This window comes from Paramisgurnus dabryanus, chromosome 2, assembly GCF_030506205.2.
Source record: "Paramisgurnus dabryanus chromosome 2, PD_genome_1.1, whole genome shotgun sequence".
Classification (NCBI taxonomy): Eukaryota; Metazoa; Chordata; class Actinopteri; order Cypriniformes; family Cobitidae; genus Paramisgurnus; species Paramisgurnus dabryanus.
Genome location: NC_133338.1, coordinates 21681076 through 21708323, shown reverse-complemented (window position 1 = coordinate 21708323; position 27248 = coordinate 21681076). Strand labels below are relative to the sequence as shown.

The 27248-nt window shown below is 39.8% G+C and overlaps 7 non-coding genes across 7 annotated transcripts; all 7 read left to right on the top strand.

Moving 5' to 3' along the window:
* Positions 1-11887: 11887 nt before the first annotated feature.
* On the top strand, positions 11888-12078 carry LOC135730936 (U2 spliceosomal RNA). The gene has a single exon (XR_010526147.1). It is a non-coding gene; the product is annotated as a U2 spliceosomal RNA (small nuclear RNA).
* A 2087-nt stretch (positions 12079-14165) lies between these two features.
* Positions 14166-14329, top strand: LOC135730913 (U1 spliceosomal RNA). The gene has a single exon (XR_010526125.1). It is a non-coding gene; the product is annotated as a U1 spliceosomal RNA (small nuclear RNA).
* A 1627-nt stretch (positions 14330-15956) lies between these two features.
* LOC135730901 (U1 spliceosomal RNA) lies at positions 15957-16120 on the top strand. The gene has a single exon (XR_010526114.1). It is a non-coding gene; the product is annotated as a U1 spliceosomal RNA (small nuclear RNA).
* Positions 16121-17828: 1708 nt separating this feature from the next.
* LOC135730933 (U2 spliceosomal RNA) lies at positions 17829-18019 on the top strand. Its single transcript, XR_010526145.1, has one exon. It is a non-coding gene; the product is annotated as a U2 spliceosomal RNA (small nuclear RNA).
* A 2050-nt stretch (positions 18020-20069) lies between these two features.
* Positions 20070-20233, top strand: LOC135730912 (U1 spliceosomal RNA). The gene has a single exon (XR_010526123.1). It is a non-coding gene; the product is annotated as a U1 spliceosomal RNA (small nuclear RNA).
* Positions 20234-20729: 496 nt separating this feature from the next.
* Positions 20730-20893, top strand: LOC135730898 (U1 spliceosomal RNA). Its single transcript, XR_010526111.1, has one exon. It is a non-coding gene; the product is annotated as a U1 spliceosomal RNA (small nuclear RNA).
* Positions 20894-22297: 1404 nt separating this feature from the next.
* Positions 22298-22479, top strand: LOC135730937 (U2 spliceosomal RNA). Its single transcript, XR_010526148.1, has one exon. It is a non-coding gene; the product is annotated as a U2 spliceosomal RNA (small nuclear RNA).
* Positions 22480-27248: the final 4769 nt, after the last annotated feature.

The window sequence follows — 27248 nt, the reverse complement described above, 5'->3', positions numbered from 1 at the left end:
CGACGGCAGCCATATTGCGCCAGAACACCCACCACACACCAGTTGATTAGTGGAGAGGAGACCGAGAGCTATAGCCAATTTGTAAATATGGGGATGATTAGTATGCCAATGGGCAAGTTTGGCCAGGATGCCGGGGCACACCCCTACTCTTTTTCGAATGGCATTCTGGGATTTTAACGACCACAGAGAGTAAGGACCTCGGTTTAATGTCTCATCCGAAAGACGGTGCTTTTTGACAGTATATGACAGCTTTTTTAAAGTATTGTTGAGGGCCCAGCAAATGTGATCACTACAGAAAGTGGCTCTTCTTCTTTGTTTGCCATGTATTGCCTTTTGATTCATCCGGCTTTCCTACTTTCTCCAAACCACTTTTCTTTTACCATCTCTGTTAGGGTTTCCTCTTTGAGATTAACAGAATTGCCATCATCTTTGGGACAGAAAGCTAAGGACATGAGATGGCAGCACTCAAATGGCTTCAGGCCACTCCTTTGTGCAAATTCAGCGAGATGGTCCTCACTGCTAAACACAACATCCAGGGGGCGGGGTTGGATCTAGATCCAACTCCTCCCACTTTATATACCGTACTTTGTTCCGCCAAACGAACCAGTATATGTTGTTGCAGCCCGCAATTAGTTGCAACCTGTGGTCGCCAACGTTTGCTCTTATCAGTTTAAGTGTACGTTTGATAAATAATATAGTTGAGAAAGATTCATAATTTAGAAAGTATCACAGTTAGGTGTAAGGGGAGGTAAGGACACGTTCCCGACAGTTTGATATCACTGAAGGGATTTATTTGTACATTATCCCACTTATAACACAGCTATTCCTATATGAGTAAATATAAAAACAAATTTATTTGATATATTTTATTAGCAAATTTAAAAAAAAGTAAACCATCTACGAGGGAAACCTGTTTCCTAATGGCTGTAAGCAAAGACGCGTTAAAACAAGTTCAAAGTCCATACAAGATAAACATTCAGTTTATTCAATTTCTAAATAACATGCCATAGCCCATATATTTTAATAATGATGCATATTTATACTGTATCCATTAATGGGTCTTAAACTGCATGTGGTAAGATTACTCGTAGTAGGCTTACCCGGAATGTTTTACTCCAAAACAATATACCAAAATACTTACATTTCACCCTAAAGGCACTACTTTTATTGTAGTCATAAGTAAAGTTATTTTTATGTCAAAATAATAACTTAATTTAGTTACGACTTAATGCGGAAATGGTAACGCAGCAACACGTGTATGACGTGTCTTGTGGTAAAACTGCAGACCAATGGGATCTCTGGATCGGGATCCAGCTCCGCCCCTGGATCTAAATCCAACCCCGCCCCCTGGATGTCGTGTTCTGCAGTGAGGCGCTACTGAATTCAGCACTGGTATTACATTGGTCTAGCTCACATATAACTTAAACTGTCATTTACACCCCAAATCCTTTTTTGAACATGGATGGGAATTGATGTGCACTGAAAGATTTTGCCACTGCAAAAATGCCATGCTTACTGTCAATGCACTGGAAAAGTAAATGTCATTCCAATGTGATTGCCTCTTTAACTGTATTGTGCTTTCTTTCAATGTGAACACGCAAGTTATTTTTATTCAATTTGGTATCACATTGATGACATTTGATTCTCCTCTTCATTGGTTGAGGACGTTTTACTGTTGGTTGTTCTGGTGGAACATGGAGAGAGGAATAGTTGGAGATGGAAATACTTGGGTGGATGCAGAAAGAGGAAATGAAGCTTCAGAAAGAGGGCACATTGTCCCAGGTTGCAAAGGTTGACATAAGGGACTATGACATTGGTGGAGACTGAAACACTGATGTAACTGGAGATGATGATGTTTGGATAACCATGGTGCATGACAGGGGAGACACCTGTGTCGTGACATGAGAGGTATGTGCTGGTGGAGCAGTGGCTGCTGGGCTATGCAGGAGTGGACATTGAGCTTCCTGGTGAGGAATAGCCAACATTTGTTTACATTTTTGAAGATGAGTAATTAACTGCACTACTTATTACCGTAGCAGGACAATAACAGCAAGGAAAATTTGCATTTTTTTCTACAGTTTGAATTGCACTTAACAATGACTAAATCTGGGAAAAGTTACACACATGCATTACTGCATGAATTTTTCTTAAAGCAAAATAATATTAGTAGAGGTTAAATTATACTCACCGTCATGATCTACTGCCAATTTTAGATGATTCTCTACATCAGGGCTATTCAAATCTTACCCTGGAGGGCCGAGCACTACAGAGTTTAGCTCCAACCCTAATCAACCTTAAACACTTGTGATTGTCTAGTGATCATGAAGACCTTGATTAGTTTGCTCAGGTGTGTTTGATCAGGGTTGGTAGGGCTCGAGAGATTCAGTTTTTGACTTTTATTTTATTCAGAAAATCCTATAGTGACAGTAATGTCTTCATTTTTGTCAGGAGTTGTGAATTTGTATTTGATTAAGTATGACCCGCAGCGTCTGTCATTGACAGAAATCCTCCTGCATTGTTGCATGAAAAGCACTCAACAACTCAATGTTCAGTTGGGGCTTTTTTATTCAAAGTGTGTGTATTTGGAGAAATATTTATTCAATTTTAAATATTTACTTTAAATTTCTGCAGGTAATATTTAATCCACATTTTTTTTCCATTCACCGCAATGGCTACAGCCATTCACTCTGTTTGTCTGTTTTAGTTATACGTGAAGCTAGAGGGCGCTCATGACAGACAATCTTATTATGACAACTTGTCTGCCAACATGCTACAACATGGCTGCCGTTTTTGCCTTTAATATGTTGGCGAAAGATTTAGGGCAGTCTCTGTAGAGATGGTTGGATTCACCAAAAAGATTGCACTTTCTGCCATTGGTATGTTCTTCATAAATGTGCCCAGTTTCTTTACACTTGTCGCATACTGTTTTCTGAAATGCCTCTACAAGGTGCCATATAAACGGCACAGTTTGGGCATCCCCTGATAATTAATGTACCCTCCATTTTCTCCCAGTACAATCATAGAAGGAATCTGACTTAAGCCCTGGAAGCCGCATGGAACCTCCCATTGTTTAATCAAAAATCTCCACGTGCCGTTCCAGATGTTGTCCTCATTTAAAACCTTGACTGGCTGGCCCCAAACAGAGCAATATCTTGCCAACCATATCGCTATGTCCTCTCCACTCACAGTTATTAAACATTCAAACAAGTACCACTTTCAGGGAATTGTCCGTCAGTTTTTCGACTGTGAACATGGAGAGACTTTCCTTTCGAGTTTCAACACACACCAGAAAACATTTAGCAACTAAAAAACAAAAAGCATAAATATTTATTTTCTCTAATCGACTTACTGCAATCGAATTAATCCCTTTCGTGAAAACGCTCATCCAGACTGCAGATGTGAAAAACTTAAGTTTGAGGGTCAGCTTGAAGGCGCTTGTGCAGACTGTACCACTGCCACATTTCTTGAAATGTAAAAGACCTGAAGCGGCCTTGCCCGTAAATGGCCCTGTCAACGTACATTTCAAGATGGCAGGAGAACGGAGGGAACATATTTAAAGAGGTAAGCCTTTACCCACTCGTTATTAATGGCTCTTGGTTTTTCCTTTGTTGCCTTAAAGTGTTTTTTAACTCCCAATCCTGGAGAGCTGGGATAGCTCCAACCTCAATCAAACACACCTACCTGTTATTTTCTAGTGATCATGAAGACATTGATTAGCTTGCAGGTGTGTTTGAGTAGGAAATATATAATGTGGTATACCTCCAAAAAAATTATTTTATGATATATGTGGAGATAAACAAATCTGCTGATTTGATCATTAATGTCCTGACCACCAGGCTAGAGATTTTAAACATCCTTATTCCACACTTACTAGTCTATCAAATAATATCATAAGTATATTGTTTTTTTTAAAAGAATGCTTTGTTGTTTATGCGATCATAACGAATCACATGATCATTTCATACGCAGAAGCTGCGGTCAGTAGCTGCAGTGCACTCGAATCCGACCGCATACATACTAGAATAAACAGGTTTACATCAAAGGCCGACACACTGTGCCATTTGGTGACCGGCCGCTCACTGATCCCTGTATTTTTGTAAATCCTGGACATGGTTGGACCTGCCGAACAGGTTGTGCACTTTTATATCCTTGCTTGAGCAGAGAGGCTGCACAATTTGACCAGCGGGAAGCGGCCACACATCAGGCTGTTAGAGGGTGTTGCTAATATAACTCGCAGTGTATAACTATTATCAGACCGGCCCACTGAAAAAAGTCCAGACTCTCCCGATTGCCACTCTGCTACTGGCTGTAGGGAAGTGGGTGCATTTTGGTCGCTGGTCGAGAAGCTTACCCTACACCAGATGTGATGTGCCTCACTCAGCTTCCAAGATTTCGGGCATGCTGCCTAAATCCATTTGTGCTGAAGATAGCATACACGCATTTCAGGCAGGATCAGGGTCCCCCACATGCCAGCACTTACGAGTTTAATTATTTGTTTACTTTCTACACAATGTTATGCTAACGTTATACTATCTAGCTGTCTGCCTATCTCTCTATACTAGCCTATCTGTCTGTGTCTGTATATCTTTTCTATCTATATCTATGTATTAATCTATAATCTGCGCTATCTGATATACTGTACTGATATATCTGATATACTGTAGTCCAGAGTCCTGCATGGGTCCATTTTTGGAGACCCGCTCCTGCCTGTACAGTTATATCAAAATTAAATCCGCACCCGCCTGGACCCGTTAATGTTTGGCCCATTTCCCGACCCGCACACGCATAAATCATTCGATCATTCCAATTAAAGTTCTTTATTTTTATCTCGTACCTCTCTTAACATAACAACAGCGTCATGAATGGGCTAATCAAACAGACTAAAGTGCGCTTTGTTTTGCGCCATTCAAGTAGCCTACCATTGGCACAAATGGAACCTGATAACTATACACAAATAGACCTATTAGTCAGGCATGAAAATGGGTCAGGGATAAAAAAGGTGAGAAGGGTGCTCGAGGAGCGATGTGGCCTCTGATGGGGCCGCGATGTGGGGGGGACTCCCCCAGAATAAATATTACAGCCTCCTTAGGGGACATGCTGTAACTTAGCTTGTTTATTCTTCAGTCATGACAATAAAAGAATCTTTCTCCTGTTACTGCATTATCTATAACAGTAATTCTTAAAGTGTGGTCCAGTGGTCCGCCAAAAGATGACTTAAACTAGGCAAGTGTTTATACAATTGTCACTTATTTAAGTAGATTTTTAATGCACTTGCGATGTGATATCAGTTCTTGTCATTCTGTTTTAATAACGTAAAATTGGATCGGTGGCTAAACCAAAGAGGAGTCAAAAGAAAAGATCAAGCGTCAACAGAAAGCACCTAAATCCACAGATCTATTAGTTTAGTAATTTTTGTTTCATGTATACAATCCCTGTAATTTAAGTGATTTTGGACATTAAGGGGAACATTTTTTCAGCATTTTATTGTTACCATAGGTACAACCATAGACTTCATATACCCACCACCTCAGTTTTAATCTAATGGCTCTTTGAAATGACATTAAGTTGGAACTAGGCTGTTACAGTATGTTTAATTGCAGTGTTTTTTTCACATGTGCAGTTTGTTGTTTATATTGATCTGCAACTCATTTCACATTTACTTTTTCAAATGAAAAAAAATCATATAATAAGTTAACTTCTGAACATAGCATTCCATCTGTTTTTAAAAAATTAGTTTTTGACTTAAAGCAGTTGCATATTAAAATGAAATTTATCTTATCCTTCCTGTTTTGTTGTTGTTTTTTGGGCGCGTGTTAGAGTGGGATTCAGTTAGGTGGTCCTCATAAAAAAATTGGAAGATAAAGTGGTCCTTGGGCTGAAAAAGTTTGAGAAAGAGATCATCCATATTCATTCAACCCCACAGTCAATGGACACTCGATCTGATCTCTGCATTTAGTGCTGAAAACATCACATCTAAATACTTATTTACTTGTGCCTGTTAACTAAAAGTTCTCTCCAGGCGTGTTTGTGCTTTGTCAGACACAATTCTTCACATTTGACGCGTTTCGTGGTATTCTTATAAAACACTATTGCAAACATATTTCTGTACAGTAAGTTTATTTAACTCAGGATCACGCATGGGAAAGCATTTATTTTGTGTTGCTTTCACAAACAAACACGTGACGGAATAATGTCGTCGTCTTACAGTACATTCCTTCCTAAAGGCTCATTATGCAGCTCATAATACAGTCTTTTGTTTCCTCAGCTGTCAACCACCCTCCTTGCATATTGCCTTCCTAACCAAAAAGTGAAATTGTAAATCAATATATTGTTTTATGTGAATGAGTGAGCAGAATGATTTTCACATAATGTTAAAGAAAAAAATCTGATTACAACATCCTGTTTTGAAAAGTCTTGGGAAAACATGTTAAGAGTTTTGTGGACTTACTCAGTCACTTAAAAATTTAGCTTTTTCAAAAACCATGCATAAACATTTTTCTCTCAAAAATACAAACGTGCATACATGTTGATCATATAATATTGTAGCCCAGTTTGTGCTGAACACAGAGTTATGAGACTTTTGCCATTACCATTATTAAAGCACAAATGTTAGTGCAAGTCCTAATTTCTCCCGGGCCCTAAAAACCCCTTAGACCCCAGAGGGTTAATTAAAAAATAGGTTTTATTGCAATTACTTATTTGTCCACTGGTGGCAAAACTTCAGCGTATTTGAAACATTTTAGATTGTACATTTGCTATAGTTTTGATGTATTGTATCACTATTCAATTTAAGTGTTACTTTCTTCATTGTAAATGTTTTGTGATAACTTTAGGTTAATTGTAACACTGGGAGAAATGTGTTTGTGCAGAGCCGGCCAAGCCACTAAATGACACTTGCGATTGCAAAGGGCCCCGTGGCCAGCAGAGGGCCCCCTAGAGTCACTGCTAGCTAGTGGTTGAAAAAATCATACATCAAAAGTAACATAAAATAAATAAAAAGATAAAATATTTATTATTCATTATTATGGCGATGTTAAAAAGGCTGTTACTTGTTGTTATTATGAAAGTTCGCTAATAAGAACTCTTTCTTGCTGAGATTGATTGACGCACAGCATCCAGCGCAGCAGCCAATCAGTGCCCGCGATCTATGTGCAGGCGAGCATCCCGCCCACAGAACTCAGTGTTGAGTTGAGCCGGATCGCTGATACAGACGCAACTTTTGCTGTTGCTTTAAGGACAATTTCTTTAATGTTATGTGTGTTTGTGCGTAAATGCGAAGTAAGTGCATCATATTTGACTTTGGTAATGACCAAACCTGTGTTCTGTTTGACTTCTCTTTCTTATATTTGCCATCATAAAGTGAATTGGTTTATTAAGCTTAATAATTATTTAAACGATTTTACGTGGTCATTTAATTCTATTACGCTTCTATTTCACTTATGCCATTGTCATTTCTACATATTTATGTCATTAGTGTAATTATTAGAGCCCGACCGATATGCGTTTTTTTGGGCCGATGCTGATACAGATATTAGGGAGTAAAAAAGACCGATAACGATATATCTGCCGATATTCTTTGTGTATATTATAGTTCAGTACACATATACTACAGTATAATATACTACAGTACTGTACATAGAATACACTATATACTTTAACAAAATATACTGTATATGAATAAATACAATGCATAGCAATGACCACTCAAAAATGTGGTGATCACTCACAAATGTGGTGATCCAACACTTATATTGATGTGACAAAGATATGTACTATAGGCAAGAAGTTAACAATAAACTTTATTATCCAAAATTAGTCGGATATCAGTGCACTAAACAGTAAACTTGACTTATTATAATTAACTTTAAAACACAAAGAGAACAAAATACATAAAACTTGCATCATTTGCAGTTTTGACGAGAATAACGTTATAAAGAGAAACTTATGAAGTCATTGATTATTAGCTTTACAGTAAGTTGTGTACTTCACAAATTTGTTAGCCACTCACCGTTACGAAGACAATGCTTGATGGAACACATACTAATGTACGCTATGTTTAATGTTGTGCACAACGTTTTTATAACACAAACCCAGGGTTCCGTGCAAACTTTAGACTTTTATAAAACTAAAGCGTCTTCGCTCCGCCTCTTTTATTTAGCAAGGGTGTAGAGTTGCGCGAGCTTATTGAATCAATTGCTCTGAAATGAGCATGTTAACTAACAACACAAGCAGCAGTAATCTCATATAGTGTTATATAAGTGCATGGCTGCGCGTAGTTTAAACGTGTCATTTCTCCGTCTCGCGTCATTTCTCCCGCTTGCGTTTTAACTCACAAGTCGACAAAGAGACTGATTAAAAACACCAAATGTAAACGGGAATGCGTCTCTTTTCCATTTATAATCCAATCTACCAAAGCGCGTCTTAATACCAGGTGTAACAAGACACTGCGTGACTGCTTCCATGCCACCTGAACTGAGAGACTGAAGTGAAGGGGGTGGGGGATTGGATGGTGTCACTACAGTGAGTGACCTGGGTCACCATTAGCAACCAGTAGGGCGCACTCTGCTGGACAAACAAGTACTTACATCTTTCAAATGCATTTAATGTGTTCTGTAACAAACGTTCATATCGGCGCATATCTGCGGCTTATACGCCGATACAGATATATCTGCGACATGCTCATATCGGCCGATAAAATCGGCAAAACGATAAATCGGTCGGGCTCTAGTAAATATATTGTTAAACATCTGGATTTAAAGTGTTTTATGTGTAAGAGTAAACAAACTCATGCGCATATGCGTAATACAGTACATGCCCAGACAGCGTTTGCATATTTTATCGCGGATTAAATAAATGCAACTGAAATACCAACAAATGCATTTACATTAAGATGTTTATAAGGAGAATCAACAAAGGTGAACTGTTCATTACTGGAAAAGGCTACTTAGTAAATTTTTGGATGTAATCTAGGCCTAATGGTAATAGAAATTTGTTTTTGTATGAAATATAAACAGCTCACAGTACAAATAATTCAACACCAATACAAAAGTTTAAAGGAATTCTTTAAAAATATGAATGTCATAAGTCCAGAACAATTTTAAAAAAACGCATCTCGCAGCGATATCCGATGATCGGTTCTGTGCAGATTTTGCTCATCTCAAACAAGCCTATTAACTTTTGTTATGCTATTTACTTAAAGGAATAGTCTACCATTTTTCCATATTTAAACTGTTATTACCTCAACCTAGACGAATTAATACATACCTATCTTTTTTCAATGCGTGCACTGTACAGCGCGTTGTGAATGTGTTAGCATTTAGCCTAGCCCCATTCATTCCTATGGTACCAAAAAAAGTTTTATTTTGTGGCACCATACTTACTGGTATAACTCCTCATGTAACAGTCTTTAAATAGGAAAAAACACGAAAGTGTTTGGTGGCTTCCCTGTTTCGTACCATAGGAATGAATGGGGCTAGGCTAAATGCTAACACATTCACAACGCGCTGTACAGTGCACGCATTGAAAAAAGATAGGTATGTATTAATTCGTCTAGGTTGAGGTAATAACATAGTTTAAATATGGAAAAAGGGTAGACTATTCCTTTAAGTAAATAGCATAACAAAAGTTAATAGGCTTGTTTGAGATGAGCAAAATCTGCACAGAACCGATCATCGGATATCGCTGCGAGATGCGTTTTTTTAAAATTGTTCTTGACTTATGACATTCATATTTTTAAAGAATTCCTTTAAACTTTTGTTGTTGGTGTTGGTGTTGAATTATTTGTACTGTGAGCTGTTTATATTTCATACAAAAACAAATTTCTATTAACATTAGACCTAGATTACATCCCAAAATTTACTAAGTAGCCTTTTCCGGTAATGAACAGTTCACCTTTGTTGATTCTCCTTATAAACATCTTAATGTAAATGCATTTGTTGGTATTTCAGTTGCATTTATTTAATCCGCGATAAAATATGCGAACGCGATCTCTTCCATTGCTGACGTTTGCAGTCCACAATACATACACGCGTGTTGTTTCTATAAACACAGAAAATGCACGAAACATAGGTTTGTGAATAATAACAATTAACTAGCAAATAATATTAAAAACTGAAGATTAACAATTAACATTACATTCATAACATTAATGTAACAAAGCTGGCTACTGTATGTCATATGCATTGCTATAGTTTAAATATTAAACACTGAACAGAAACATTATACACTTTGCAAAGGCTAGCAGGTGGTTTAACAACTGTGCGCTGTCTGGGCATGTACTGTATTACGCATATGCGCATGAATTTGTTTACGCTTACACATAAAACACTTTAAATCCAGATGTTTAACAATTTGAGGTAAGTTGAGGTAATAACATAGTTTAATATGGCAAAAGGGTAGACTCTTCCTTTAAGGGATAATATATAGTGAGGTGGTTGTTATAGCAAATGTTAGCTACTATTAATCTTGTTTGTGGTGTTTTAGATATTATTGTTAATTTTGTTTATTTGAAAAATTTAAAGTCACCATGAAACGGAAGAATTTTCCCTGTGGTGACATGTATCCGAGTAAAACCGGCCTCTGAAATGAAATAAGGCAGGGCTGGATTTGAATTTGTCCATCGAGATCTGATTGGATCATTTGAAGTTGGGTCGTGTTGCTAATTGCAGCGATATTCTCCCGGACCCCGCCCACCTGCCATACATTTTGACCGGAAGTAAAGAGAGATCGTTTTTAGGAGGGGAGGAGATTTGCATTTTTGATTAAAGATTATGAGGGCACATTATTTTTTTTAAATTAATGAAGCCCACAGATAAATCATTTGTAACAAATACCACAATATTACAAAACAAATTAGTTTTTTATTTTACTTTTCATTGCGACTTTAAACATTAAAGTGTTCTATTTATTATTTTATATATTATTTTATTTAAATGTTAATAAAATAAAATAAAATAACTTTATTTCATTTAAATGATATATAGGCTGTTGTTTGTGCCTCTTAAACTCTGGTGTCAATTAAAAATGTTTCTTTGATGGTCAGTGAAAATAACTTCATCAGTCTTTTTATTCAGTCATTGTGTGTTTGTTGCACTGCACTGCCATTCAGTTCAGTGTTATCATATTTTTCCTGTTAGACATCAAACATAGAACTCAAATCAAGAACTCAAGGGGGCAGTGTCCCTGACAGGAATTAAACTAGTCCTAGACTAAAATAAAAGTAGGCTAAGAGCTGTCCAAACTGAAAAAGCTTGCCCTGAGATACCTTAAAATAAACCAGTGCCCTTTGTTTTGCCTCAAAATGCACACAAGTAATTTTTTTATTAAGGCATGTTTGTTAAAATTAGTTATGTTTTCTAATTAAACTAAGGCCGAGTCCTGTCTTAAGAAATCCTTGTCCGGGACCACCCCAAGGTCTTTTATTATCATTCTGTAGGCTACATGTTGCCACATAAGAACGAAATACGTACTCAGGACCAGCAGTGTAAAAAAGATCATTAACATACAGTATACATAGAATAATTAAAACATAGTTATAAGGTAGTCATTGCTTTTCTTTAGGCCTTACTTAAAACGGTCAAAGGGGCCCCTGGACAAATTTTGCTTAAGGCCCCCAAAGGTCTAGGACCCGGCTCTGTGTCTGTCTTTGGAAAAGCATTGTCATTTTAGTATCCATACAGCCTTCTAGTCTTAAAGAAACTTCTGGAATTTTTAAACTTAAATGTATCTTCCAAGTGTTAACTTAATAGTAATAACTCTAGATCACACTTCATCACATTTTGTACGATAATAATTTAAGATGGAAATAATGGAAAATAACAACAGTCCATACCGTCCTTCTATCTACTGTTTCAAAGAGTGTGTTCCCTACTTCGGACCATTTGTGGGTATCGCTTCTCGGCCTTTTGGCTAAGATCAAGTGTAGTATCTGTTCTTATCAGTTTAATATCTGATACGTCCCCTACCCGGGGACCATATATTAAATTGATTTTTGGAACTGGGAGATGGAATAGGGGCTTGCTCCGTCCACTCCACGCATCGACCCGGTATTGCAGTACTTTTGGGAATGGTGCACCCCCCCTAATGTGGTGAAAAGTAGAACTGTATTGTAGCTTAGGGGCTGTATACACTTGGTTTTAAGATGTGTTTTCATCGATCGGATCACAAGTGGACGAGAGAGACACATTGCATTTACACCTGATATTTAAATCCGTCTCTTTTGTCCACTTTCGACCGCATCTGTCCTGAATACTGTGAGGGGGTGGTCTGTGAGACGGTGGGTGAGTCTCTCTGTTGTCATTCAAACGCGAGCGGGAGTAATTATGAGTTTATATGGACGCAAACTTATATTATGTTGGAGCCCGCTGCTTGTTTAGCAAGTATACATGCTGCACAGTGTTTTGTACGTTTATTTGTTGGAGCTTTCTCTGAATTTTCAGCGCAATTGATGAAATAGGATCGCGCAACTTTCACGCTTTCAAAACGAAACTACGGAGAACACCCGCAGTAGTTTTATCAATGAAAGGCTAAAAATAGCGCTGTTCACCGTATGTTCACGGCAGAAGTCAAAAAAAGACGTAAAATTAGTGTTTAATACCTCAGATTAGATAAATGGGCTGAGAGAAGGCGGTCGCGTGTGGCTGTTCGAACACATTCAACCACATTGCGTTCCGCAACTCCAAAGCGATCCGATCGAAAGTGGTTTCGACTACCTCTGAATGTGGTTGAAAGAAGTCAAAAGTGGACGCGTTCAAAACATTTTGAACACCGTTTACACCTGGCATTAACATCGTCCACTTGTGATCCGATCGACGAAAACGCATGTTAATGCCAAGTGTAAACAGCCTCTTAGAGATTTTTGCCAACTGACTGATAATGAAAGTGGATTCCTTCAAGTTTCTGTCTTTTGTTCCATTGTGTGAGTTTGTGGCCATTTGCTTATGTTTGGGCCAAGGGTCTGAGTCCAAGGTGAATGGCAAGCCTGAACCCATTTCTAATGGCGCTTTTCCATTGCATAGTACCCCACGGTTTAGTTTAGTTTGGGTCGGGTCAGCTCACCTCACTTTGGCGTGGTTAGCTTTTCCATCGAGTTTAGTATCACTTCGGAGTGGGAGGGATTATAGGCGTGTCGTTATATTTATGCTGCCTACTGCTGTGACATCATACACATGAGAGCGTTGTTGTACATTCCCATACATTCATTTATTTCTCAGTCTGCCACAAAATTAAAATTGGCCACCACAAATAGATGTTTGCACATCGCGTTTATCACTACCTCTGTCTCACATGACAGTTTCTGTTCAAACACCCGACCCGTGGCGTCAGTCGACGGCGCTCCGCTGAGCCTCATTCAAGTTGCATTTAAGCATATATATTGCGGACGTGCACGGCGCGAATGTGCCGCCACAAACTGCAAGTCTGGAAAAAACTGTTATCGTGTCCCGGATTCTCAACCTGTGGATGTTTTTCATCGCTAAAAGGGTGTTTGGAAACTTATAGCAGAACACAGATAACAACATGTTTGCTTGAGACAGCGCAAGCTAGCAGTAAGCTAAAGCTAATATTTACATTATAGCGATGACGTGACGATTCTCTCAGACCAATCAGTGATCTACAGTGTTTTCGCGTCACGTTTGGTATCAGCTCGGGTCGCTTGGAACCCCAACCGAGGTGGTACGAAAAAAAGTATCGGGTACTACGTACTGCACCCAATGGAAAAGCTCCCAAAAGTAAGCTGACCCGACCCAAACTAAACCGTGGGGTACTATGCAATGGAAAAGCGCCATAAGATAATAAAGTGTTCTGAGTGAGAGAGTGGGTGAGATGTTGATGGGATAAAGGGGTGGTAATTTGAAGGATTGGGAGTGGCAGGGTTACTTCCTTTCAATGCTTTGTTTAAAGTTGAATGCTTTTGTTTTCCATTTAGGGGACTGCCTCCTAAAATGTGTATAAATGCAATGTAGGGCTCTACTGTAAGTGAGACTTGGTGATTGCAGCACCCGAGCTCTATGCTCTGATTTGAAGATCGCTTTCTGCAGTAAAGATTACTGCTCAAGAAAATCCAAGTCTCCTGGTCTTCGCTAAAAAAGGTTTCCAACAGTATGAGTTATCATCGTTGCAACTGATGTTCCCTAAAGTGACTCCCCTTCAGGGTCGATGTACAACTCATACTTACCTGGCAGGGGAGACACCATGATCATGAAGGTGGTTCACCCAGGGCGAGGCTCAGCCATTGCACTCCGGCTGTGTTGACCCCTGCGAATTCCCCAAATGTGGGAATCTCGACTGCATTATTTGTGGTAGTGGGGGACTGCGTTCGCGCTCTCCCCTGATTATGTTGTTTAAATACAGTTTGATTTTTTTCAAAAGCTCTTTTAGCTCATGAAGTCTGTGGTTCAAAGAGTCAAAGATGAATGGCAAGCCTAAGGTGTGAACCCATTTCAATGATAATGAAGTGGTCTGAGTGAGACAGTGGGTGAGATGTTGATGGGATTAAGGGTTGGTAAAACTGAAGGATTGAGAGTGGCAGGGTTACTTCCTTTCAATGCTTTGTTTAAAGTTGAATGTTTTTGTTTTCCATTTAGGGGACTGCCTCCTAAAATGTGTTTAAATGCAAATGTAGGACTGTACTGTAATGGCGCTTTTCCATTGCATAGTACCCCACGGTTTAGTTTAGTTTGGGTCGGGTCCACGGTTTAGTTTAGTTTGGGAATGTGCAAGGACGCTCTCACTTGTATGATGTCAGCAGCAGTATGCAGCGCAAATATAACGACACGCCTATAATCCCTCCCACTTCGAAGTGATACCAAACTCGATGGAAAAGCTAACCACGCCAAAGTGAGGTGACCTGACCCCTCACTTTGGCTCGAGACAGCGCAAGCTAGCACAGGTAATGTTAATCTACATTATAGCGATGACGCTGTAGTGGCGATTTTCTCAGACCAATCAGTGATCTACAGTGTTTTCGCGTCACGTTTGGTATCAGCTCGGGTCGCTTGGAACCCCAACCGAGGTGGTACGAAAAAAAGTCAGGTCACCTCACTTTGGCGTGGTTAGCTTTTGAGTTTGGTATCACTTCGAAGTGGGAGGGATTATAGGCGTGTCGTTATATTTGCGCTGCATACTGCTGACATCATACAAGTGAGAGTGTACTTGCACATTCCCATTTATTTATCAGTCCACCACAAAATTAAAATTGGCCACCACAAATAGATGTTTGAACATCACGTTTATTACTAACATTACCTCTGTCTCACATGACAGTTTCTGTTCAAACACTGCGGCGTCAGTCAACGGCGCTCCGCTGAGCCCCATGGAAGTTGCATTTAAGCATATATTAATGCTGACGTGCTCGTCGCAAATGTTCTGCCACAAACTGCAAGTTTGGAAAAAACTGTTATGGTGTTCCTGATTCTCAACCTGTGGATGTTTTTCATTGCTAAAAGGGAGTTTGGGAACTTATAGCAGAGCACAGATGACAACATGTTTGCTCAAGACAGCGCAAGCTAGCACAGGTAATGTTAATCTACATTATAGCGATGACGCTGTAGTGACAATTTTCTCAGACCAATCAGTGATCTACAGTGTTTTCGCGTCACGTTTGGTATCAGCTCGGGTCGCTTGGAACCCCAACCGAGGTGGTACGAAAAAAAGTATCGGGTACTACGTACTGCACCCAATGGAAAAGCTCCAAAAGTAAGCTGACCCGACCCAAACTAAACCAAACCAAAACGTGGGGTACTATGCAATGGAAAAGCGCCATAAGTCAGACTTGATGACTGCAGCGCCCAAGCTCTATGCTCTGACTTGAAGATCGCTTTCTGCAATAAAGAGTACTGCTCAAGAAAATCCAAGTCTCATGGTCTTCGCTAAAAAAAAAGGTTTCCAACAGTATGAGTTATCATCGTTGAAACTGATGTTCCCTAAAGTGTCTTCCCTTTAGGGTCAATGTACAACTCATACTTACCTGGCAGGGGAGACACCATGATCATGAAGGTGGTTCACCCAGGGCGAGGCTCAGCCATTGCACTCCGGCTGTGTTGACCCCTGCGAATTCCCCAAATGTGGGAATCTCGACTGCATAATTTGTGGTAGTGGGGGACTGCGTTCGCGCTCTCCCCTGATTTTGTTGTTCAAATACAGATTTGATTATTTCAAAAGCTCTTTTAGCTCATGAATTCTGTGGTTTGAAGATCCAGATTGTATCAACATAGCATGTGTGTAGTAACAATCACAGCTGTTTAAAGTCACTTTAACCTACTTCTTTTTTTGAGAATGTACCACCAGAAGCACTTCAGGGACTTGGTGGTGATCAGTGTTATCATTTTTTCCCTGTTAGACATCAAACATGGAACTCAAATCAAGAACTCAAGGGGGCAGTTTCCCTGACAGGAATTAAACTAGTCCTAGACTAAAATAAAAGTAGGCTAAGAGCTAGGGATGCTCATATCAGTTAATTTTCCCGACCGACAACCGTAGCTTCTAAACCGAACATTAACCGTTAACTTATAAGATTTTAATATGAAATTGTCATTGAGTAAAAATACAGTTGACGGTTGTCTGTGAACTAGTAAAAACAAAAGATTTAATTTGAACGTGCAAACAGCAGTGACAGATCAACAACAGAACCAGGATTCATACATTATCAGATATTCACGCAACATTACCTTATTAAAAAGTACGCGATCGGTCCAGAGGATTAATATCCAAAAAGGGCAGATTGTCTCCGTTTCATCTACCACAGTGGTCATTTCTAAAGCAGGATGCTTTTCAGAAAGTTTTGCTTTTGCGTCGTCTTTCTCCGTTTGTGCAAAAAGAGAGATGTTTATGTTCAGGGTCAGAGGCAATCACCGAACGTCTGTCCGGTTGTGTGCGAGACGGACCGCATCATCTTGCGCGGACACGCGCGCGTCTCCGTTCAGCTTCCAAACACGCATACAAATGATTTCTCATACAAATTACTTTATCAGACCGTCAGGGCAGCAATAATTTGTGTCATTTACAGGACATTCACAAATTAAAGAGAGAAAAGTGGCGAAATGTCTGTCGGCTCATGACTACACGCACCATGTATTAACAAATATTTTTTTATTTTAACTGATAATGTTAACCGGTCATAAATTCTTACCTTCGGTTAACGGTTAAACGGTCAATGTGAGCATCCCTACTAAGAGCTGTCCAAACTGAAAAAAGCTTGCACTGAGATACCTTAAAATAAACCAGTGCCCTTTGTTTTGCCTCAAAATGCACACATAACTAATTTTAACAAACATGCCTTACTAAAAAAATTACTTGCTTTCTAATTAAACTAAAGCTGAGCCCTGTCTTAAGAAATCCCTGTCCGGGACCACCCCACGGTCTTTTGTTATCATTCTGTAGGCTACATGTTGCCACATAAGAACGAAATACGTACTCAGGACCATCAGTGTAAAAAAGATTATTAACATACAGTATACATAGAATAATTAAAACATAGTTATAAGGTAGTCATTGCTTTTCTTTAGGCCTTACTTAAAACGGTCAAAGGGGCCCCTGGCCAAATTTTGCTTATGGCCCCCAAAGGTCTAGGGCCGGCTCTGTGTCTGTCTTTGGAAAAGCATTTTCATTTTAGTGTCCATACAGCCTTCTAGTCTTAAAGAAACTTCTGGAATTTTTAAACTTAAATGTATCTTCCAAGTTTTAACTTAATAGTAATAAGTCTAGATCACACTTCATCACATTTTGTACGATAATAATTTAAGATGGAAATAATGGAAAATAACAACCGTCCATACCGTCCTTCTATCTACTGTTTCAAAGAGTGTGGTCCCTACTTCGGACCATTTGTGGGTATCGCTTCTCGGCCTTTTGGCTAAGATCAAGTGTAGTATCTGTTCTTATCAGTTTAATATCTGATACGTCCCCTACCCGGGGACCATATATTAAATTGATTTTTGGAACTGGGAGATGGAATAGGGGCTTGCTCCGTCCACTCCACGCATCGACCCGGTATTGCAGTACTTCTGGGAATGGTGCATCCCCCCTAATGTGGTGAAAAGTAGAACTGTATTGTAGCTTAGGGGCTGTATACACTTGGTTTTAAGATGTGTTTTCATCGATCGGATCACAAGTGGACGAGAGAGACACATTGCATTTACACCTGATATTTAAATCCGTCTCTTTTGTCCACTTTCGACCGCATCTGTCCTGAATACTGTGAGGGGGTGGTCTGTGAGACGGTGGGTGAGTCTCTCTGTTGTCATTCAAACGCGAGCGGGAGTAATTATGAGTTTATATGGACGCAAACTTATATTATGTTGGAGACCGCTGCTTGTTTAGCAAGTATACATGCTGCACAGTGTTTTGTACGTTTATTTGTTGGAGCTTTCTCTGAATTTTCAGCGCAATTGATGAAATAGGATCGCGCAACTTTCACGCTTTCAAAACGAAACTACGGAGAAACACCTGCAGTAGTTTTATCAATGAAAGGCTAAAAATAGCGCTGTTCACCGTATGTTCACGGCAGAAGTCAAAAAAAGACGTAAAATTAGTGTTTAATACCTCAGATTAGATAAATGGGCTGAGAGAAGGCGGTCGCGTGTGGCTGTTCGAACACATTCAACCACATTGCGTTCCGCAACTCCAAAGCGATCCGATCGAAAGTGGTTTCGACTACCTCTGAATGTGGTTGAAAGAAGTCAAAAGTGGACGCGTTCAAAACGTTTTGAACACCGTTTACACCTGGCATTAACATCGTCCACTTGTGATCCGATCGACGAAAACGCATGTTAATGCCAAGTGTAAACAGCCTCTTAGAGATTTTTGCCAACTGACTGATAATGAAAGTGGATTCCTTCAAGTTTCTGTCTTTTGTTCCATTGTGTGAGTTTGTGGCCATTTGCTTATGTTTGGGCCAAGGGTCTGAGTCAAAGGTGAATGGCAAGCCTGAACCCATTTCTAATGGCGCTTTTCCATTGCATAGTACCCCACGGTTTAGTTTAGTTTGGGTCGGGTCAGCTCACCTCACTTTGGCGTGGTTAGCTTTTCCATCGAGTTTAGTATCACTTCGGAGTGGGAGGGATTATAGGCGTGTCGTTATATTTATGCTGCCTACTGCTGTGACATCATACACATGAGAGCGTTGTTGTACATTCCCATACATTCATTTATTTCTCAGTCTGCCACAAAATTAAAATTGGCCACCACAAATAGATGTTTGCACATCGCGTTTATCACTACCTCTGTCTCACATGACAGTTTCTGTTCAAACACCCGACCCGTGGCGTCAGTCGACGGCGCTCCGCTGAGCCTCATTCAAGTTGCATTTAAGCATATATATTGCGGACGTGCACGTCGCGAATGTGCCGCCACAAACTGCAAGATGTTTTTCATCGCTAAAAGGGTGTTTGGAAACTTATAGCAGAACACAGATAACAACATGTTTGCTTGAGACAGCGCAAGCTAGCAGTAAGCTAAAGCTAATATTTACATTATAGCGATGACGTGACGATTCTCTCAGACCAATCAGTGATCTACAGTGTTTTCGCGTCACGTTTGGTATCAGCTCGGGTCGCTTGGAACCCCAACCGAGGTGGTACGAAAAAAAGTATCGGGTACTACGTACTGCACCCAATGGAAAAGCTCCCAAAAGTAAGCTGACCCGACCCAAACTAAACTAAACCGTGGGGTACTATGCAATGGAAAAGCGCCATAAGATAATAAAGTGTTCTGAGTGAGAGAGTGGGTGAGATGTTGATGGGATAAAGGGGTGGTAATTTGAAGGATTGGGAGTGGCAGGGTTACTTCCTTTCAATGCTTTGTTTAAAGTTGAATGCTTTTGTTTTCCATTTAGGGGACTGCCTCCTAAAATGTGTATAAATGCAATGTAGGGCTCTACTGTAAGTGAGACTTGGTGATTGCAGCACCCGAGCTCTATGCTCTGATTTGAAGATCGCTTTCTGCAGTAAAGATTACTGCTCAAGAAAATCCAAGTCTCCTGGTCTTCGCTAAAAAAGGTTTCCAACAGTATGAGTTGTCATCGTTGCAACTGATGTTCCCTAAAGTGACTCCCCTTCAGGGTCGATGTACAACTCATACTTACCTGGCAGGGGAGACACCATGATCATGAAGGTGGTTCACCCAGGGCGAGGCTCAGCCATTGCACTCCGGCTGTGTTGACCCCTGCGAATTCCCCAAATGTGGGAATCTCGACTGCATTATTTGTGGTAGTGGGGGACTGCGTTCGCGCTCTCCCCTGATTATGTTGTTTAAATACAGATTTGATTTTTTTCAAAAGCTCTTTTAGCTCATGAAGTCTGTGGTTCAAAGAGTCAAAGATGAATGGCAAGCCTAAGGTGTGAACCCATTTCAATGATAATGAAGTGGTCTGAGTGAGACAGTGGGTGAGATGTTGATGGGATTAAGGGTTGGTAAAACTGAAGAATTGGGAGTGGCAGGGTTACTTCCTTTCAATGCTTTGTTTAAAGTTGAATGTTTTTGTTTTCCATTTAGGGGACTGCCCCCTAAAATGTGTATAAATGTAATGTAGGGCCCTACTGTAAGTCAGACTTGGTGACTGCAGCGACCGAGCTCTATGCTCTGATTTGAAGATCGCTTTCTGCAGTAATGACTACTGCTTTAAGAAATCCAAGTCTCCTGGTCTTCGCTAAAAAAAGGTTTCCAACAGTATGAGTTATCATCGTTGAAACTGATGTTCCCTTAAGTGACTCCCCTTCAGGGTCGATGTACAACTCATACTTACCTGGCAGGGGAGACACCATGATCAAGAAGGTGGTTCACCCAGGGCGAGGCTCAGCCATTGCACTCCGGCTGTGTTGACCCCTGCGAATTCCCCAAATGTGGGAATCTCGACTGCATAATTTGTGGTAGTGGGGGACTGCGTTCGCGCTCTCCCCTGATTTTGTTGTTCAAATACAGATTTGATTATTTCCAAAAGCTCTTTTAGCTCATGAATTCTGTGGTTTGAAGATTTTGTATCAACATAGCATGTGTGTAGTAACAATCACAGCTGTTTAAAGTCACTTCAACCTACCTCTTTTCTTGAGAATGTACCACCTGAAGCACTTCAGGGACTTGGTGATGATGTCCCCCTCTTTTATTACCAGCCACTGCTTCATAGAGCTATACACCCCCTGCGTAATTTTCTTCTCTTGGTCGGTCCAAGCTTGCGGGTCAGCCTGAAGGGTTTTGTGCAGGCTGTACCACTGCCACATTTTGAGGAACGTGAACGACCTGAAGCGGCCCTTCCCATAAATGACCTTGTCCATGTTGACCTCAAGGTGGCAGGAGACCGGAGGGAACAGCTGCACACACATCAGGAGGAGATCCTTCACCCACCGATCATTAATGGATCTTTTCTCAGGATGGCGTCATTCTTTGACGTGGAGATGACACTAAAGTATCACAATTCGTTTTTCCATAAATTATGCAGCATACTCACTATTTAATGTAGCCAACATCATTCTCCACCAGCTACTTTAAGCTTTGGCCATTGTACTTCCCAAAATTCAGATTAAGCTGGCCAAGATACTGCACCTCTAATGGAGTCGAGGTGATGTACTGACATCTCTTTTTAGCTGAAAAGACAGATGTTTTAATGACAAGCTAAAAAAATTATAATGCCAAGAGAGAGAAATATATATTTGGTTTGTCACAGACCTTCCTCACAATATAAAATACATGTGTATATATAGTTTTGTTTTTGTAATTGAGTATTTCAATAACTTCTTCACTAAAACCCCTCCCGTCAGGTAAAAAAACTGCGACAGTTATTTTCATTTGCGAAGGTGAGAACAAAGATGGGCCAAACTGAGGAGTGATTTAGATGAAACTGCAACAAAAACAGCTGCTTATTTACTAGGGATGCTTCGATCGATCGGCAGCCGATCGGTATTGGCCGATAATGACATTTAATGACTCGATTGGTACTCGCTAAATTTGCCGATCTCATGAACCGATCTTTGTTTACTTTTGTCATCATAGGGATCCTAAACGAGATAATTTTTTGATGTAGTCCGAGCATTTTTATAACTCGTTGCCCATGTGTGACGTGCAGATTTGGATCTCTCTCTCTCTCTTGTCTTTACAGAGATCTGTGTATTTTCTATGAGGACGCGATCCGGTCCCAACAGCGCGACGCGTCTTCATGTCCCCATCAAACAGCATATATAAGACTTATCTATCGGGACAATTGCATCCTCATGCCAAAAGTATATTATTTGCATGCAGTTGAAAGTTTTTATTGTTTAAACTTTCGTTTTCCTCCCAGCTGTGAGGTCCCTACTTCGGACCATTTGTGCGTATCGCTTCTCTGCCTTTTGGCCACGATCAAGTGTAGTATCTGTTCTTATCAGCTTAATATCTGATACGTCCCCTACCCGGGGACCATATATTAAATTGATTTTTAGAAATGGGTGATGGAATAGGGGCTTGCTCCGTCCACTCCACCCGGTATTGCAGTTCTTCTGGGAAGGGTGCCCCCATAATATGGTGAAAAGACCAACTGTATTGCAGTTGGGTTTGTGATGGTGGCAGTCTTTGTCTTTTTTCCCACAGTGGTGGTAAGGCATATGGCTTAAATAAAAACATTGCTAAATCCAAATTCCCTGAATTTCACTGTTATTAACTAAAAGAAAAAAATTACAGAGAATTACAAGCTTTGTTTATCAGTACTCAAGTTCCCTGGGTTCTAACCCTATGAACTATAATATAAATATAATATATAATTTTATTTTAAAGAAAAGAGTTTTTGAGTAGTTGAGTGGCATGCTTTGCCGTCATCCAACATGTATCCCAGACATTAGGTTTGTTTGAGTTCTTGCGGCGCCCCAAAACCGAGAAGCAGGTGACATCAAAGCACCACGAGAGTGATTCGAGAATTCATAAGGAAGTCTGCTTTCGAATTGCTCTCGCGCTACTGTGATGTAATCCGCCTTTTTTGTGTTCTTCATCATACACGTGCTTGTTGAGGATGCGCATAGCCTATTTGAGTAACACAGATGCTAAAAAGTTTAGTGGCGCGAATATAGATGCGCACACACACACACACACACACACACACACACACTCACACACACTCTCAAGGACACAAACTCAAGGACACAAACTCAAAAGCCCACGCACGGAGACGCGCATTTCAAAAAGCAAGAAAACACAGAATTTTGCTTGACAAAGTATATACACAAATTATCTTGTAATACCACAGTCTTTGCCTAAGAACAGCTTTTTAATTATAAGTTGAGACAGTTCCACTTATAATAAATGCTTCTGTTTGTGTCATTATGTTAATCAAACTACAGAAGACAAAAGGAAAATTACTTCTATAGCTTAAAAAAGATGAATTATATTTAATTTATAGAATGAAAACAGGGTTATTATTCTTTACTTTATTTGTATATTTGTTCCTTTCCATTTTATATGCTTGTAATTTCTTGATTTGTTCTTTTTTTTCCCTCATCACTTTTTTGCTGATCTGAAAATTATTCAACTGATGAATTGAACCAGTATTATATCGTACAATCTAAATTGTTCTTCAGAATTAAATAATTATAATGGTTATAATGTATTTTTCGTGTGGTTGTTGGTATTGGGTTCCTTCCTTCTTTTTTGTCCTTTACCAATCACATGCCTGATATCCAGTTTCGTGGAAAAATAATACTAATACCAGGATCTGTCCATCAGAGATGATTTATTTACTTGTACAAGGACTCAACGCATACCGACAGTGAAACGATATGCGAAGAAGAATCTCAAATCCTTCCTTCATTATATACTGACATTTGTTTGTACCCCCCCCCCCCCCATGCTATTCGATCAAAACAACTCCGTGTAGTTTAGACACTTCTGGGTGTTTACAAATTATTTTACTTGTCTGCTGTATCTAAGCAGATCAAACATTAGTTTGCTAAGCACATCATCACACCTATATTAAAAACAGATCTAGCTCTAGCTGGCCCACAGACATCCTGTTTCCTGTTTTAGCAAATAAAAATATCATGCCAGATATAACAGAGAAATCATAAGGTCACAACTTTAAGCATAAAGAATACAAATACAAAAACAATAAATGCATAAAGAATACATTTTTATTACAATCCATAACCTATATTTCATTGAAGATGTATACATTTCCATTACACTTCCACCCCAATGTCTAAATTACATTTTTATCCAAACTGCCCTGCAGGCTTTTACGCTGCTTCTGGACAGCCCTTCATTAATTACATTCAAAACCTTATATCACACCTTACTTTTAAAAACCCATTTGCTCAGCCAGATCAAAATCATCAGTTTCCCATTTGATCCTCTTCCTCTAATTCATGGTCATAATTACCATGAAAAGCGATCACCTTGGTGGTTACTAGATTGTTAATGTACTTTAAAACAACATTTTTGATTCACCAATTTATACAGCTTGCCTTAGGTTTTCAACACATTATTAATGCAATCATATGTTTGCAAGCAACTAACTCCTGTCTCCCATTAATAGGGCACAGGCCCCTGAATTTTTGCATTACTCTTATCTATTAAAAGTGATAAACCACACATCAAAAAACATAGATTTAAAAAACATATCCTTAAAGATAAAATGAAACATCAAAACATCAAGCTTACAGGCTGGCCAGTATAAACATTTCTATATCATGAATCAGCATTGGTGTAATCTCACTGTAAATATGTTATGCAAATCACTAGTGAGCTAAACATAGTTAATTACATTCCTATATGTGTATGTGTAAAATTGTGTAAACATGCAGATCCTCTTCAACCCAGGCAGCCCCTTTTTGCCGTAGAGGGCCTTGTGAGGGGCGAGATTCCACTAGCACCTCCTCATTTGCAGGGCCCTCACACATAACTATCATTCTCATTTTGCTCCTCAATTTTATTCTCAATTTCCTCCTGTTTGACCCGTTGGTACATCATTTTAGTCATACCTTTATCAATTGTTTTCTCTGAGACCTCTTATACATGGCATGCCACAACATCCACACAAATCCAAAATAGCAATCATTACACCTATTGACAACAACATAGATGAAATCAACCCACTCCATTTACCAAACCACTTTTTTAACATGGAAGTGAAAGGATCATCTACATATTGCAACAGTACCACGCCCTCCAGAAAAAAAAACTAATCGAAATCAAACATTAGAAACAGGTTTGGAGGAGGGGAATCCTCCACCTAAGGATGGAGAATAAGACATGTCATCATTTTACATATGCCAATCTGTGGCATTTTTGCATGCACTTACTATAGGGCCCAAGTACTTCCTTGCATATCAGTAGCTTTGGCCAGTGATATGTAAGGACCAGCATTTGCAACATCATACAACATAGAAGCACATTCAGGAAGCATCACACTCGACGCAGCCCAGGCCCCATTCCAGTACAACCAATTCGTGGTCAACTGATCACCAGACTGCTGTGACCATGCCACTTGGTAATCTGCTTCGATTTCCCAGGCGACACGAGCTGTGCAGTGCAAATCTTCTGGTGACATAAAATCTGAGGATGGGCGTGTACATTAGTGTGTTTTCAAACCAGCATCACTCTCAGGCCTTTCCCCCACATACACAGAGGCACACTTCCTTACACAGAGTCACATTCAATCCAGTCACTTCATCACACCATACCGTCATGTGCAGTTTACACATGATATCTCTACCCAGGAAGTTATATGGGCAAGTTCTGCTAATTAGAAAAGAGGTAAAAAAAAATAAGTTTTAGTATGTTCACATATATACCATCAACCGGTTGAGAAAAAGTTTCTTTAACATTTAATTTGAAACCAATTTTTTTTTTTTACATCTGTACAGATTTGGGCATATCATCAGCATGTAATATTGAAATCGGGGCCCCTGAATCTACAATAAAAAGAATGTTTTTTTGCCTGAGATAGACAATAAAACATATTGTAACCTTTCAAATGGTTTTCTTGCAAAAGATTATTCAGTATCTCATAGTAAAGTAGGAAAAATACTTCTTACCTCGGCCAACCATTCTTTATTGCGACAGAGCATAAAAGAACCTACTTCAGTCTCTTCTCCACCGGCCCCCTCCCCGCTATTTAATACATTTTAGTCTGTATGAGGTTTTTGAACTGTTGGTTCGGGGCATTGGTCTCTCCAGTGATCCATTGAATCACAGTTGAAACATCCACGTTGATTCCACCAGCCGTTCCCTCGTCCCCGTCCTCTGCTTCTACCTCTGCCCCTTCCTCTGTGGACGCCTCTCCCCTGCAGATTAAGTGTTGGAAAACCGGAGTTACGATCCTGTTGTTGTCGATCGTTAAGGGTGCATTGCATCATGGTGAGATTCATATCTTGTGCCTCCCTGTTCTTTTTGAGGCATTCTCTTCTCGTGGTGTTCCGCATGTCTCACCACTTCCTCCAATGTGGCCATTTTCCAGCCGTTCAATGTAGCTTTGGTAGGTTTAGATAGTTCAGTATCTAGATTTCTCATGAAGTACATGGGTAAGTGCATACTGTACGCTGGGTGGGGTTCATTATTGGGCATTTTTGCAGTTATGCCGGAATGTCTCTCAAAGTCTTTTTCTAATCTTGCCAGGAAATTACTCACGGTCTCTTTGTCTTGTTGTTTGCACGTAGGAGTCCAGTGCAGCCACAGCGTCGTCATAGAGATCGGCAGGGGGTATTGGTGTAGTTGGCAGCACGGGGCTCCTCCGACTGCTCCATTTTGTTGTTCATCGTATGGGGGTGGTGCCGGCTTCTGAGGTAATTGATCGTTTTCGGGGAGAGTGTGGGTGTACAGGAGACTGGGAGTGCAACCTACATTGCCAGGTCCACTCAGGTCATGTACATCATAAGAGGAAGAAGAAGAAGAGTCACTATAAGGCATTACTTTAGAATACTTCTTATTCAATCTTACTTCAGATTCTCTAATGAAAATATCCATTACTGTTAACATTGTATCTTTATTTGTAGAATGGTCTTTCTGTAATATTTTGTCTCTGAGCTCTCTATTTTTAGTTACACTAAAACTTATTTCACCATATTTTTGTATCAGAGCTATGGTTTTTATCCATACTCTCCCATAAGTTCTTATTAAACCAGTTTCATCTCTGACAGACAATCCACTTTCCGTGTCCCATTTCGGACGGGGAGCGCTACTTCCCTTGTTCTCCATTATCTACGGGCGGGTACTATTCCGTCAATGATTTTAGAAGAGACCCACTCTTCAGTGATTACAATTTCACACGGTAATTTCGGGAGAGACCCACTCTCCAAGTG